Source organism: Copadichromis virginalis, linkage group LG7, assembly GCF_057382275.1.
Source record: "Copadichromis virginalis isolate Kocher_CV1m ecotype Utaka linkage group LG7, C_Virginalis_male_GT1.1, whole genome shotgun sequence".
Taxonomy (NCBI): Eukaryota; Metazoa; Chordata; class Actinopteri; order Cichliformes; family Cichlidae; genus Copadichromis; species Copadichromis virginalis.
In genome coordinates, this window is record NC_140624.1 from 1,785,411 (window position 1) to 1,796,157 (window position 10,747).

A 10,747-nucleotide genomic window follows, 5' to 3' on the forward strand; every position below is an offset into this window, starting at 1 on the left:
TGTGGTTGCTGCTGCACGCAATGTTGATGGTGAACAGATCAAAACACTGACAGAATCCATGGATGGCAGGCTTTTGAGTGTCCTTGCAAAGAAAGGTGGCTATATTGGTCTCTGATTTGTTTTTGTTTTGTTTTTGAATGTCAGAAATGTATATTTGTGAATGTGGAGATGTTATATTGGTTTCACTGGTAAAAATAAATAATTGAAATGGGTATATATTTGTTTTTTGTTAAGTTGCCTAATAATTATGCACAGTAATAGTCACCTGCACACACAGATATCCCCCTAAAATAGCTAAAACTAAAAACAAACTAAAAACTACTTCCAAAAACATTCAGCTTTGATATTAATGAGTTTTTTGGGTTCATTGAGAACATGGTTGTTGTTCAATAATAAAATTATTCCTCAAAAATACAACTTGCCTAATAATTCTGCACTCCCTGTATTATTGTTATGCATGGCCCGGCGATATGAGCCGCTAATAATATACAAACTACAGATCCCATAATGCAGCGCTGCAGCCTCCTTGCCGAACGCTAGGCTAGCTGGTAACATTCCCGCTTCAATCAAGTCAAACTTCTGTTATTGCGAAGCTAGCCGCTCACAATGGTGGAGAGAAAAGTTGATTCTGAAAGCAGAGCCTTTCAGCACCAGTGGGATGGCCGAGAGATCTAAATAAAGTGCTGAAACGCCCGCATCACCCTATGCGTACCATAGAGGAGGTAGCCGCGCAAATGCCTAACTCCACAGTCTTTTCTGTCCTGGATGCGAAATGCTCCTTTTAGCAGAAAACTCTTGACCACAAATCATCCATGCTCACGACTTTCAGCTCTCCATTTGGCAGATTCTGCTTTCTCAGAATGCCGTATGAAAGAAACTCAGCCAGCGAGGTGTTCCAGCGTGCAATGGAGCAGATCTTTGCTGGATACCCCTGTGCTATCATTGTCTACAACATAATCATTGGTGGAAGAGATATGAACGAGCATGAACAGAATCTCAGAAAGGTACTCGACCGTGCAAGGGAAGTCAAGCTGAGACTCAACCCCCTGAAGTGCAAATTTCGACTCAAAGAAGTCTGTTATGTTGGACATGTCTTCACAAGCAAGGGCTTAAAGCCTGATCCAGCAAAGACCAAAGCAATCAAGGAGATGCCCACACCTGAAAACGTCACAGCTCTCCAGCTCTCGGTCACAGCTCCTCTTCTTAGGGATGATTAATTACCTAGGAAAGTTCCTTCCTAATTTCAGCGAGCTCTCAGCCCCACTTCAGGAGCTAACGTGCAAAGACATTCAGCGGTGCTGGCTGAAGCAGCATCAAGATGCATTTGATGCTTTAAAATAGAACCTAACCAGTCCACCCACTCTCAGCTACTATGATGTCCAGAAACCCGTCACGCTTACGTGCAATGCCTCGCAGTATGGACTCGGGGCTGCATGCCTCCAGGAAGGCGCCCCGATCGCCTACTCCTCTCGTACTCTGACGCAGACTGAGATGCGCTATGCGCAGATCGAGAAGGAACTTCTTGCAGTTGTATTCGCATGTTCCAAGTTCAATGATTACATCTACGGAAAGCAAATCCAAATCAGATCATCAGCCGTTGGTCACTATCCTAAACAAGCCCATACACTCAGCTCCAGCCAGACTGCAGAAGTACAACTTTCAGATGGTGTACAAAAAAGGCTCGCAGATGTATCTTGCCGACACTTTGTCCCGTGCTCCCACAACCTCGACAGATCAGCACAGATCCAACAAGATCATGTCGATCCAACAAATCTCTTCTTCTAGGCTGACTGAACTGAGGGAACACACTGCCTCTGATCCAGAGCTACAGAAACTGAGCACTGTCATAATGAGAGGCTGGCCTTGCAGACAAACTCAGCTGCCCACAGAAATTCGTCAATACTACCCATATCGAGATTAACTCACCCTTGAAGATGGCATTGTCATAAAAGGCCCGAAGACAGTGATCCCAAAGTCTTTGCAAAACGATTATCTCGCCATCCTCCACAGAGGGCAACCAGGCACAGAAGCTACTAAACGCAGGGCCCGTGGTATCGTGTTTTGGCACACAATGACTGAAGATATAGAGCAAGAAACAACTGTGTGTCCGGTGTGCAACAGCACCAGGCCACATCAACAAAAAGAGCCACTCAAGCTCATGTGTATACATATATGCATACAGTGGGGCAAAAAAGTATTTAGTCAGCCACCGATTGTGCAAGTTCCCCCACCTAAAATGATGACAGAGGTCAGTAATTTGCACCAGAGGTACACTTCAACTGTGAGAGACAGAATGTGAAAAAAAAATCCATGAATCCACATGGTAGGATTTGTAAAGAATTTATTCATAAATCAGGGTGGAAAATAAGTATTTGGTCAATTACAAAAATACAACTCAATACTTTGTAACATAACCTTTGTTGGCAATAACAGAGGTCAAATGTTTACTATAGGTCTTTACCAGGTTTGCACACACAGTAGCTGGTATTTTGGCCCATTCCTCCATGCAGATCTTCTCGAGAGCAGTGATGTTTTGGGGCTGTCGCTGAGCAACACGGACTTTCAACTCCCGCCACAGATTTTCTATGGGGTTGAGGTCTGGAGACTGGCTAGGCCACTCCAGGACTTTCAAATGCTTCTTACGGAGCCACTCCTTTGTTGCCCGGGCGGTGTGTTTTGGATCATTGTCATGTTGGAAGACCCAGCCTCGTTTCATCTTCAAAGTTCTCACTGATGGAAGGAGCTTTTGGCTCAAAATCTCACGATACATGGCCCCATTCATTCTGTCCTTAACACGGATCAGTCGTCCTGTCCCCTTGGCAGAAAAACAGCCCCATAGCATGATGTTTCCACCCCCATGCTTCACAGTAGGTATGGTGTTCTTGGGATGCAACTCGGTATTCTTCGTCCTCCAGTTTGGAGTCTGACTGTTTGAGGCTGTGGACAGGTGTCTTTTATACAGATGATGAGTTCAAACAGGTACCATTCATACAGGTAACGAGTGGGGGACAGAAAAGCTTCTTACAGAAGACGTTACAGGTCTGTGAGAGCCAGAGATTTTCCTTGTTTGAGGTGACCAAATACTTATTTTCCACCCTGATTTACGAATAAATTCTTTACAAATCCTACCATGTGGATTCATGGATTTTTTTTTCACATTCTGTCTCTCACAGTTGAAGTGTACCTCTGGTGCAAATTACTGACTTCTGTCATCATTTTAGGTGGGGGAACTTGCACAATCGGTGGCTGACTAAATACTTTTTTGCCCCACTGTATATAAACAAATATGACAATTTCTTGGAGAGTGTCTTCTTCTTGGATGATTACGGTTGTTCTTATGTTTTTAAGAAGCCCCCCAAAAGTTCTCAGTCCATAACCTTGTGGTGGACCACTAGAGGGCTCCACTCACACCCAGTGTATAGGAAGTGTGTTCCTGTGTTTTGCGGCGCGATATGCGCAGTTGATGTTGGAGACGAATAAAGAAGGAGTGAGAACTGAGAGCTCTGTGTCATTGATGCTTACCTCCACATTGGTGACCGCTGACTCGAGCATGCAACGGGCCGTAGATAACGCAGACTCCGCTATGGATGCATCAGCGGCCGCTGGACCTCCGCCTCCTGTTGCAGCTACGTTCGCTGTGGCGCTGAAACTGCCGGACTTTTGGCTCCATGACCCCCCGTCATGGTTTGTACACGTGGAGGCTCAGTTCGCCCTTCGCGGCATCTCGGCTGACTACACGAAGTATCACCATGTGGTGGCCTCGCTCGACCCGCTGGCCACCCGTCGCGCGATGGCGCTCCTCCGGGACCCACCCGCCCAAGGTAAATACGCCACCCTCAAAGAGCTGCTTCTTCGGCGCTATGCCCTCTCCGACGCCGAACGAGCCGAAAAGCTCCTCAACCTGTCAGGCTTGGGTGGCGGTACCGCGCTCGAGCTCATGGAGAACATGCTATCGTTGCTCGGGCCGGATGACGGTGGTTTCCTCTTCGTGCACCTCTTCCTCCGCCAACTACCGGCCGCCGTAAGAGCTGTCCTTGCGAACTCTCCGCTTCTGCCTGCGAAGGATTATCGCTCCCTGGCTGAAGAAGTGGATCGCATTCTCCTGGCTAGCCGCACTTTCTTTTTTTTTTTTTTTTTTTTTTTTTTTTTTTTAAATGACATCAGAAACAGCAGTATGCGACATTACGTGATGGCAGAGCTTCAGTTCATCCTTTGTCATTTTTTTTTTTTTTTTTTTTTTTTTTTTTTTTTTTTTTTTTAATAAATAGGACAGGGGGAATGAATGAGAGAGAGAGGGGGAGAGAAAGAAAGAAAACCCAAGGGGAGAAGAGACGGTGAGAAGGGGGGGGAAGAGAGACAAAAAAAAAAAAAAAACTCCTGGGTCACCTGTATGGAGAAAAAACAAACAAACAAACAAACAAACAAACAGAGGAGACAGCAAACAACAAAGAGCAACATAATAATAGAGAAAGCAAAGCACCATCACAATAAACTAGCTAGTCATAGATATCAGTATTTACTAAGTAATAAACGATATTGTGCAGCACGCAAGATAGACAGCGCACAGTGTGCTTTGAGGCAGCAGCCAAGAAAGCTTTAGTCCGCGTCTGTGAATACCCATGTGTGCATACCTGTGTGGATCAGCATGCTAGTATGTCACCAGGGTGCGGAGGAGGCTACCCCCCCCCCCCCCGTCCCCTTCTGGCTGCCTCTGCCTCAATTTTATTCCACAACTTAGACATTCACATTATTCACACTCTCATTACACATACATATAGGATCTTGGGGGTGGGCACAATCACGGAGTCCAAATCACCATCAGGGTGTATACCTCACCCCTGACGTCGTTGCCCACCTCTCAATTTTAAATACACTTAGTCATTGAGGGCTAGCAGGAGGGACCATGCGCTTACCTGCTGCTCCTTGGCAGGTAGCTCCATGCCCTCCTGGGTTTTAATTGCACCTTAGAACACATATGCATCAACACTACAATGAGCGGGTGGAGGGAGGTTTGGAGTCTTCTCCCACCCCCATTCTCTGCGGCCTGCTGGAGCGGGGGGGCTAGTAGGAGGAGTTGGCCGTCCGACTGCGGTCTGGGGTGTGGGGCCTCCCTGCTGCTGCGGAGTCGGGGTGGTCTGCCTCTCCCCACCGCAGGGAAAAGGGTAACACCACCTGGGTCTGGGTGCAATTCCCCCCTCCAGGGGCAAGGGTACCTAGACCCGGTTTGTAGGGTACGCTTGGGGAGTGTGATTGTGTGTACAGCGTCTCTTTATGTCTGTCTCCACGTTGGTTGAGTGTGGAGTGAGTGCATATGAGAGCATGAGGGTGGGAATGGATGTTTGTATCTGTGTGTGCCTGTATGTCTGTGTCTATATGTCAGGTTGGGTATCAGATGCCACCTCTCTGGGGACACCTCAGGCCCTCCAAGGTTTGGAGGCCTATCTCCACCCACCACCACTTCCCCTGCCGGTGGCGGACTCCCTCAGGTGTCGGTGTGTTGGTGGTTCTCTGTGTCTGGGGGTGGGCGTCCGGGTACACACCGGCTCACTCCTTGGCGGCCGCTTGTCGGGGCCTGGGGCCTGGGGCTCGCTCGGGCCCCTTTGGAGGTGGGGTGCCCCCGGCCTCTCGGCCTAGGGCTCGGTCACTCAGGCGCAGCTGGGGGCCGGCGGAGCTCACGGGCGCGTCACTGCAACCCCCCCTGGCTTCTGCTCCGCGGCTGCTGAGTGAGCCCTCATCTGGGACTCTCCTCAGCTCTTACTGGGACAGTGGCGCGGCTGCCCCTCTGTTGGTCTTCCATGGTCTCTTGTGTTCTGGGGGCCTCTGGATGTCTGGAGTTTTGATCTCCTCCATACCCGCTTCACACCCTGGAGGACGGGGCTGTGGCCCCCCCACACTCCCTAGCAGATCATTACATGGAGAAACCTTTGGAATGCAAGCATGCTGATCCACACAGGTATGCACACATGGGTATTCACAGACGCGGACTAAAGCTTTCTTGGCTGCTGCCTCAAGGCTAGCCGCACTTTCAACGTTCACGCCCTGGCTACGGACACGCCAGCGCCACCTTCCACGCCTCCACCTGCCTCCCCCGGAGCATCCGCCCCCTTGCTGACGGCAGGGATTGCTACACGCCGGCACCACGGAAAGAGCATCTGTTTCTACCGTCAGCGTTTTGGCGACAGAGCGCGTCGCTGCCTGCCGCCTTGCACTTTCACGGCCCAGGGAAACGGACCCGCCAGCGCGCCGTAGCAGCCGCGACCACTGGCAATACAGAAAGGCTGCTCTTCATAGAGGACTCGCGCTCCGGGAGACGTTTTCTCGTGGACTCCGGCTCCCAGAAGAGCCTCCTCCCCCCTACCGCTGCCGACGGACTGGCAGCGAACTGTGGGCCGCAGCTCATTGCAGCTAATGGCTCTCCCATCAAAACGTTTGGGGAAAGGTTGGTGACTGTTTGTTTTCATGGCCGGGATTTCCAGTGGAACTTTGTTGTTGCCGCTAGCTCTGTACCTATTTTGGGTGCTGATTTCCTGTGTGTGTAACGGAGGGAAGGTGATTCTATTTCCACAGTGTTTTTTCTAAAGGAAGGAAACCTTCCTCCAAATGGACAGAGCAGTGGAGCCGCCAAGGGAAAGCACACGATTGAAAAAACTGTATAATTAAAATATAATTTATTATATTTAAATAGTTAAAAATGTAAAATGAATTAAAACAACCCTGGCCAAGGGGTAACACAATAAAAATCAATAAAACACAACATTAAAAGTCCAGTGGCATCCACCACGGTATAAAAGTCACAAAGAACTAAGAAATCCAGCGAAATGGTGTAAAAGGGAAACCCAGCGGAGTCCTCGCCTTCCTCCCTGCATTCCGCGTCCCGGTACGCTGAAGAAAGGGAGGGAGCGGCAGTCACTATTCTTTTCAGGCAGTTTTCATTCGTAAAAAGGGGATAAGTCGAAGACTTACCCCGGGTGGGCAGAGCTCTCAACTCCGCCCGCCGGAGCTGTCTCGCCACCAGCTGTCTCGCCGCCTCTGCTCTCCCGCAGTGCACAAGCTGGGCTCTTGTTGCTACTGCCGTCCGACTGTTCGCTCCGCGTCCCTAGTCGCTGGTGCTGTCCGTCCTCCCCTGGAACACCAAGCTCCAACAGTCAAGGCTCCAAGACTGCCAGACTCCTCGAGTGCAAGACTACAGGACTGACACACACACTCCGGCCCGTCTCTCGAGCCCCATGTGTCACGCCTCTGTGACTTCACTCTGAAGCCTCACGTCAGGCCTCTCAGACCTCATCTCTTAAGCCTCCGTGTCACTCCAGGCTCTTGTGGGTTCCCGTGACACTTATGGGTGCCTTCATGCTTCGGTCCTCTCTTGCCTTTCGGTCGAACTCCTTCCTGTGGTCTGCCAGGCCCTCTTATTGGCCTCTCAGGAATCTCTCGCAGGTGTGATCAGTTTACTATCAGGTAGGGGCGGAGTCTTTCCAGGACAAATAAATAAATACCATTAAAACATGCAGTAAAACTCATAAAAATAACCCAATGTACAATATTAAAACATTAAAAAGATAAAACACAACAAAAACATGCACAACAAAAAACCTAGGTAACTTGTCTCTCTCCACCCCGTGACATGTGCTCATGGACTACTTGTCGATGTTGCTAACAGACGTTTAATAGATGCTCTCTCGTTTTCTTCGCTACCCTGTTTTACTCGGGCCGCCGAACCCCTGATTCGGGCTAATGTAGTGACCTCCGGGGATGCTTTTCAGCGTTTGCTTTTAGAGTTTCCATCGCTGTCTGTCCCTAATTTCTCTAGCACGGTAACGAAGCATGGGGTTGAGCATTATATTCCCACGGTCGAGCCCCCGGTGTTCGCGCACGCGCGCCGCCTCGACCCCGCGAAACTGTCCGTCGCTCGGGAAGAGTTTGCAGCCATGGAGCGCCTTGGCATTGTACAGCGTTCGAACAGTGCATGGGCCTCTCCGCTTCACATGGTGCCCAAATCGGACGGTCGGTGGCGGCCATGCGGAGATTTCCGCCGTTTAAATAATGCCACGGAGAATGACCGTTACCCCATCCCCCACATTCAGGATTTTTCTGCCAATCTCGCCGGAACGTCGATTTTTTTCTAAAATTGACTTGGTGCGGGGGTATCACCAGGTTCCCGTGCGCGCCGAAGACGTTCCTAAAACCGCTGTCATTACCCCCTTCAGCTTGTTCGAGTTTTTGCGCATGCCGTTTGGCCTGAAAGGTGCCGCCCAGACCTTTCAGCGGCTGATGGACTCCGTTTTGCGTGGGCTGCCGTTCATTTTTGTTTATCTGGACGATATATTGGTGGCCAGCTGCTCAGCGAGCCAGCACGAGTCCCATCTGCGCCAGGTTTTCCAGCGTTTGGCAGCGCACGGCCTGATCATCAACCCTTCCAAGTGCCAGTTTGGGTTGCCTGTTCTGGATTTCCTCGGGCACCGCATTTCCGCTGAAGGTGTGGTTCCGTTGCCCGACAGAGTCCAGGCCGTTTCGGCTTTCCCGTGTCCCACGTCGGTTAAAGCGTTGCAGGAGTTCTTGGGGATGATAAATTTTTACAACCGCTTTCTCCCCAGAGCTGCCCACCTGCTACAGCCACTCTATGCTGCCTTAAAGGGTAAAACAGCCAAAGATCCGGTTGACTGGCTGCCGGAACGCGTCCGTGCGTTTTCCGCAGCCAAGTCTGCGCTGGCTGACGCCGCCCTGCTGGCCCACCCGCTTCCGTCGGCGGAGATCGCGTTGACCACCGACGCCTCTGACGTGGCAGTGGGTGGGGTGTTGGAACAGCGGGTTTCAGGTCTCTGGCAACCGCTCGCCTTTTTCAGTCGTACGCTCCGGGATGCTGAACGCAAGTACAGTGTTTTTGACAGGGAGTTGCTGGCCCTGCACCTCGCAACACGGCATTTTCGTTTTTTCCTCGAGGGTCGCAACTTTACTGCGTACGTTGACCACAAACCTTTGACGTTTGCGATGTCCAAGGTCTCTGACCCATGGAGCGCACGCCAGCAGCGCCAGTTGGCGGCCATTTCTGAGTTTACCACAGACATTCAGCATGTGGCTGGTAAGTCCAATCACGTCGCTGACTGTCTCTCACGTGTGTTGGTTTCTCCGGTGTATGTCGGTATCGACTACACTGCCATGGCCGCCGAGCAACGTGCTGACCCGGACGTCCTTGCCCTTCAGTCAACAAAAACGGGCCTCGTGCTGGAGGACACCCCGGGCGGGGGCGTTTCCACCGGCAGCCCCCGCCCGGTGGTTCCCCTTTCGTGGCGTGGTCGTGTTTTTGACTCGGTGCATGCCCTCTCTCATCCCGGCGTCCGGGCCTCGGTCAAGCTGGTCAGCGCCAGGTTTGTTTGGCCGGACCTTCGCAAGACGGTGAAAGGATGGGCGGCGGTTTGTATCCCATGCCAACGCTCGAAAATCCACCGGCACACACAGGCACCCCTCGAACCTTTCCGTGTCCCGGGTAGGCGTTTCGATCACGTTCATGTGGACCTGGTTGGTCCCTTGCCGCAGTCACAGGGTTTCACGCACCTTTTGACTGTGGTGGACCGCACAACCAGGTGGCCGGAGGCGGTACCCCTGGCGTACACGACAGCGGCGACGGTGGCCAGGGCATTTTTGTCAACGTGGGTTTCACGTTTCGGCCCCCCTGCTGACATTACCTCGGACAGGGGCCCCCAGTTTGTTTCCGAGCTTTGGTCTGCTATGGCTGACGGCCTGGGAGTCAAGGTCCACCGCACCACAGCATACCACCCGCAAGCTAATGGGATGTGCGAACGGTTTCACCGGTCACTTAAGGCCGCGCTCCGTGCTTCCTTAACAAGTGGCGACTGGGTCGACCGTCTTCCGTGGGTTTTGCTGGGATTGCGTAGCGCGGTTAAAGAAGACCTCGGGGTTTCCCCGGCTGAACTGGTCCTCGGCCAGCCTCTCCGGGTCCCCGGGGAATTCTTACCTGAGAGCCCTCCCCCATGTTTCGATACATCTTTGTTGCCTTTTCGCCCCCCAAGAGACTCATTTCCTGTTCCTGGTCCTGTGCACCACTGCCTGCCTGACACTTTTGTTCCGAGTTCATTAGACTCTGCTTGTTTCGTTTTCGTCAGGCACGATGCCCATAGGACTCTGCTGCGTCCACCATATGACGGGCCATACAGGGTTCTTAAACCAGGCAACAAACATTTCATTTTGGACTTTGGCGGTCGGCAGGAAGTTGTCTCTGTTGACAGACTTAAGCCTGCACATGTTATGCAAGAGGATCAGGTGGTCCCGGCCCAGGCCCCTCGCCGCGGCCGCCCACCTGCCACCGGGCTGATGGATTCTGTTTTTTCCCCCAGGAGCGACCCAAAATCAACGGAGTCCGAGTCGTCTGCAGCTTTTTCTGACCGCCAGTGCCAGCCTCGCTCCCGGGCTGGGTTGCCCTCTGTCAGTTCCCCACCCCCCCAGTTCAGTCGTTCCGGCCGTTTGCTTAATCCCCGGGTCCTGGACTAGTTCTGCTGGGTGTTCGGGGGGGGGGGGGGGGGGGCATGTGTGGTGGACCACTAGAGGGCTCCACTCACACCCAGTGTATAGGAAGTGTGTTCCTGTGTTTTGTGGCGCGATATGCGCAGTTGATGTTGGAGACGAATAAAGAAGGAGTGAGAACTGAGAGCTCTGTGTCGTTGATGCTTACCTCCACAACCTCATATAAAAAAATCACATAATTAATAAAAGATGGATTTTAATAAAATCACAA